General features: G+C 70.2%; 1 non-coding gene across 1 annotated transcript; it reads right to left on the bottom strand.

Moving 5' to 3' along the window:
• Window positions 1-3,480: 3,480 nt before the first annotated feature.
• Window positions 3,481-3,599, bottom strand: LOC135979083 (5S ribosomal RNA). The gene has a single exon (XR_010596406.1). It is a non-coding gene; the product is annotated as a 5S ribosomal RNA (ribosomal RNA).
• Between the last annotated feature and the right edge of the window lie 1,401 nt (window positions 3,600-5,000).

Raw genomic sequence — 5,000 nt, 5'->3', positions numbered from 1 at the left:
GCTTAATAGTCGTCCTCCGAGCGCTCCAGGAGGCAGGCTTAAGAGTCGTGCTTTAAGGCCACCAGGTCAACCCGTCGAATCTACTGGGTTGACCTGGCGGCCGGTTTGCTTTCCGGCCACCAGGTCAACCCATTGGATTCGACGGGTTGACCTGGCGGCTGGTTTGCTTTCCGGCCACCAGGTCAACCCATTGGATTCGACGGGTTGACCTGGTGGCCGGTTTGCTTTCCGGCCCGGGTGTCACCCCACTCCCAGGGCAGCACGGCAGTGGTCTTGAGGACCACAGAGGGGGGCTTAATAGTCGAGAGGGAGCAGGTCCGGGGGAGGCTTAATAGTCGTCCCCCGGCCAGTCCGGGGGAGGCTTAATAGTCGTCCCCCGGGTACTCCGGGGGCCAGGCTTAATCGTCGTCCCCCCGGGCGCTCCAGGGGGAAAAGCTTAATAGTCCTCCCCCGAGGATAGGCTTAATAGGCGTCCCCCGGCCAGTCCGGGGGAGGCTTAATAGTCCTTCCAGGGGAGGCTTAATAGTCATCCCCCGGGCAGTCCGCGGGAGGCTTAATAGTCGTCCCCCGAGTGCTCCGGGGGGGGCAGGCTTAATAGTCGTTCCCCAGGCAGTCCGGGAGAGGCTTAAGAGTCATCCCCCGACAGTGTGGGTGTGGGTGTGGGCGGGGGGGAGGCTTAGCAGTCGTCCCCAGGGCGGTCCGGGGGTGGGGGGAGGCCTCAGAGTCGTCCCTCCGAGAGCCGTGTCGGCGGCGGTGGCGGGTGTCAGGCTTTACATCCAGCCTCCGGAGGGTGAGCGTCCTCGGACGCGATGCAGCCGCCGCAGAGAGGCAGCCTCCGAGGCAGGGAGCGGAGCACCGAGGCTGGGGAGTGGGGAGCAGGAGCCGGGGGGGGGGAGGTGGGGGGCGTTCAGGACAACAGGTCAACCCCCGGGAAGCGGCTGTCAAATGTTCAAAGTCCCCACTCGGCCACCAGGTCAAGCCCCGGGAAGCGGCTGTAAAATGTTCAAAGTCCCCCCCGGGACAACAGGTCAAGCCCTGGGAGGCGGCTGTCAAATGTTCAAAGTCCCCACCGGGACAACAGGTCAAGCCCTGGGAGGCGGCTGTCAAATGTTCAAAGTCCCCACCGGGACAACAGGTCAACCCCCGGGAAGCGGCTGTCAAATTTTCAAAGTCCCCGTTCGGCCACCAGGTCAACCCGCTGAATCTACTGGGTTGACCTGGCGGCCGGTTTGCTTTCCGGCCACCAGGTCAACCCATTGGATTCGACGGGTTGACCTGGCGACCGGTTTGCTTTCCGGCCACCAGGTCAACCCATTGGATTCGACGGGTTGACCTGGTGGCCGGTTTGCTTTCCGGACCGGATGTCACCCCACTCCCAGGGCAGCGCGGCAGTGGTGCTGAGGACCGCAGAGGGGGGGCTTAATAGTCGAGAGGGAGCAGGTCCGGGGGAGGCTTAATAGTCGTCCCCCGAGGACTCCGGGGGCCAGGCTTAATAGTCGTCCCCCCCCCCCCCCCCCCCGGGCGCTCCAGGGGGGAAAGCTTAATAGTCCTCCCCCGAGGACTCCGGGGGCAGGCTTAACAGTCGTCCGCCCCGGGCGCTCCAGCGGGAAAGCTTAATAGTCCTCCCCTGACAGTGTGTGTGTGTGTGGGAGGGAGGCTTAGCAGTCTTGCCCCGGGTGGTCCGGTGGGGGAGGCTTAGCAGTCATCCCCCGAGGACTCCGGGGGCAGGCTTAATAGTGGTTCCAGGGGAGGCTTAATAGTCTTCCCCCGGGCAGTCCGGGAGAGGCTTAATCGTCATCCCCCGACAGTGTGTGTGTGTGTGTGTGGGGGGGAGGCTTAGCAGTCTTCCCCCAGGCTGGGTGGGGGCCTGGCGGGAGGCGTCGCAGTCTTCCCCCGGGCGGTCCGGTGGGGGAGGCTTAGCAGTCGTCCCCAGGGCGGTCCGGGGGTGGGGTGGGGTGGGGGGCCTCACAGTCGTCCCTCGGAGAGCCGGGTCGGCGGCAGTGGTGGGTTTACGTCCAGCCTCCGGAGGGTGCGCGTCCTCGGAGGCGATGCAGGCGCCGCAGAGAGGCAGCCTCCGAGGCAGGGAGCGGAGCACCGAGGCTGGGGAGAGGGGAGCAGGAGCCGGGGGCTGGGGGTGGGGGTGGGGGGCGTTCAGGACAACCGGTCAAGCCCCGGGAAGCAGCTGTCAAATGTTCCAAGTCCCCACTCGGCCACCAGGTCCACCCCAGTCTAGCAATGGGGTTGACCTGGCTGACGGCCGGTTAGTATCAAGGTAAACTCACCGTCGTCCACAGGAGGGCAGCTCTCAGGCCGGCCGGCTGCGGCTGACTCTGGGGCGGCGCCCGGTCCCGGCAGCGAGGGGCGGGGGGCGCGGAGCGAGACGGGGCTAACCGGGGGGGGGGGGGCGCCTCCTGCGACTTTGGGGGCCGCGGGTCGTCAGTGGCGTGCAGGCCGGGCCTCTCCCGGGGGATTCGGGGGGGCGGTCCTGCGGGCCGGGCGCAGGGGGCTCGGGCGAGCCCGGGCCGGTCCGCCCCGGGGCCGGGGTCTCCGCCTGCGGCTCAGGGGGGCGCGGGTCGTCGGGGGAGGAAGCCCGGGGGAGCTGCACACCGGCCCGCCAGGCCAGGCCTGGCCTGGATGGCCGCGGGGGGATTCGGGGCGGTCCCGCGGGCCGGGGGCCGGGCGCAGGGGAGGCGGGGGGTCCGAGCGAGTCCGTCCCGGGCCCGGGGCCTCCCCCTGCGGCTTTGGGGTCCGTGGGTCCCCGCTGGCGGAAGCCACTGGGAGCTGGACACCCGCCGTCCGTCCCGCCTGGCCAGGCCTGGCCTGGGTGGCCGCGGGGGGATTCGGGGCGGTCCCGCGGGCCGGCGGCCGGGCGCAGGGGAGGCGGGGGGTCCGAGCGAGTCGGTCCCGGGCCTGGGGTCTCCCCCTGCGGCTTTGGGGTCCGTGGGTCCCCGCTGGAGGAAGCCGCTGGGCGCTGGACACCCGCCGTCCGTCCCGCCTGGCCAGGCCTGGCCTGGGTGGCCGCGGGGGGATTCGGGGCGGTCCCGCGGGCCGGCGGCCGGGCGCAGGGGGTCCGAGCGAGTCCGTCCCAGGCCCGGGGCCTCCCCCTGCGGCTTTGGGGTCCGTGGGTCCCCGCTGGAGGAAGCCGCTGGGCGCTGGACACCCGCCGTCCGTCCCGCCTGGCCAGGCCTGGCCTGGGTGGCCGCGGGGGGGGATTCGGGGCGGACCTGCGGGCCGGCGGCCGGGAGGGTCCGGGCCAGTCCGCCCCATGCCCGGCGTCTCCCCCAGCGGCTTCGGTGGCCCCGGGGGGGGTCCTCCGCGGAGGAAGCCGGGTGGGTGGGGAGCCGGACCCCAGGCGCCCAGACCCGTGACCTGCGGCCGCGACCTCCGACTCGGCAGGAGCGACGAGGGGCTTTCCGGCCCGTCCCCCCCTCTCCTTCCCCCCCAGAAAAGGAGAGAGAGCTGACTCGGACCGGGAAAAGCTGCCTACGGCACCTGGGATTCCCAGGCGGTCACCCATCCAAGTACTAGCCAGGCCCGGGACGGTTTACCTTCCGAGATCGGACGGGATCGGGGGCGTTCGGTCCGGTATGGCCGTAGGCACCCGGCCCCGCGCCTCCTCGCCCGCTTTCCCCTGCCGACGCCCGGGCCTGCCGCACGGTGAGCCCCGGTCGGACTGCCCCCCCCCCTGCGGCAGGGCCCCCGTCTCTCGCGGGCCCGGTCCTTTTTTCCTTTTCGAGCTCCGGGGCCCGGGCTGGCCGCCAGAGCCCCTCCGCCCGCCCTCCCCGGCGTCGGGGAAAATACTGTCCCGGACTTCCAGTGCGCCCGATCCTGTCAGCCGGGGGGTGGGGAGGGGCAGTCCCTCGCTGCGGCCGGGGAGGGTGAGCCCAGGGCGGCTTGCCTGCCGTGCGAGGCCCCTCTCGGCCACCAGGTCAACCCCGAGTCGAAAGGGCTGAAAAATTTTCAGAGTCCCCTCCCGGGCACCAGGTCAACCCGTGGAATCGGACGGGTTCACCTGCTGGCCGGTTCGCTTCCCGGCCACCAGGTCAACCCCTAGGTTGCCGACCGGCCTACCCAGTGGCCGGTTTGCTTTCCGGCCACCAGGTCAACCCCTAGGGGTTTTAACGGGGGCACGCCCGGTGGCCTCTTTCCCGTCCGGTCACCAGGTCAACCCGGATCTCCCTCCTTCCCTGGGCGTCCCCTCCTCGGAGGCGTCAGGTTCCATTTCCCCCCCCCCCCCCAGACTTCCAGGGGCCCGATCCAGTCGGCCGGGAGGCAGTCCCTCGCTGCGGCCGGGGAGGGTGAGCCCAGGGCGGCCTGGTCCATGTCTCTAGTGGGCCCGATCCTTTTTTTTTTTTTCGAGCTCCGGGGCCAGGCCCGCCCGGGCAGCCCTCCTCGGAGGCGTGGGGCGATTCCCCCCCCCCCCCAGACTTCCAGGGGCCCGATCCTGTCGGCCGGGAGGCAGTCCCTCGCTGCGGCCGGGGAGGGTCAGCCCAGGGCGGCTTGCCTGCCGTGCGAGTCCCCTCTCGGCCACCAGGTCAACCGCGAGTCGAAAGGGCTGAAAAATTTTCAGAGTCCCCTCCCGGGCACCAGGTCAACCCGTGGAATCGAACGGGTTCACCTGCTGGCCGGTTCGCTTCCCGGCCACCAGGTCAACCCGTGGAATCGGACGGGTTCACCGGCTGGCCGGTTCGCTTTCCGGCCACCAGGTCAACCCCTAGGTTTTAAGGGGGGGACGCCCGGTGGCCTCTTTCCCGTCCGGTCACCAGGTCAACCCGGATCTCCCTCCTTCCCTGGGCGCCCCCTCCTCGGAGGCGTCAGGTTCCATTCTTTTTTCCAGACTTCCAGGGGCCCGATCCAGTCGGCCGGGTGGCAGTCCCTCGCTGCGGCCGGGGAGGGTGAGCCCAGGGCGGCTTGCCTGCCGTGCGAGTCCCCTCTCGGCCACCAGGTCAACCCCGAGTCGAAAGGGCTGAAAAATTTTCAGAGTCCCCTCCCGGGCACCA

This window comes from Chrysemys picta, unplaced genomic scaffold, assembly GCF_011386835.1.
Source record: "Chrysemys picta bellii isolate R12L10 unplaced genomic scaffold, ASM1138683v2 scaf637, whole genome shotgun sequence".
In the NCBI taxonomy this organism is placed as follows: Eukaryota; Metazoa; Chordata; order Testudines; family Emydidae; genus Chrysemys; species Chrysemys picta.
This window is presented reverse-complemented; position numbering and strand designations above follow the sequence as displayed.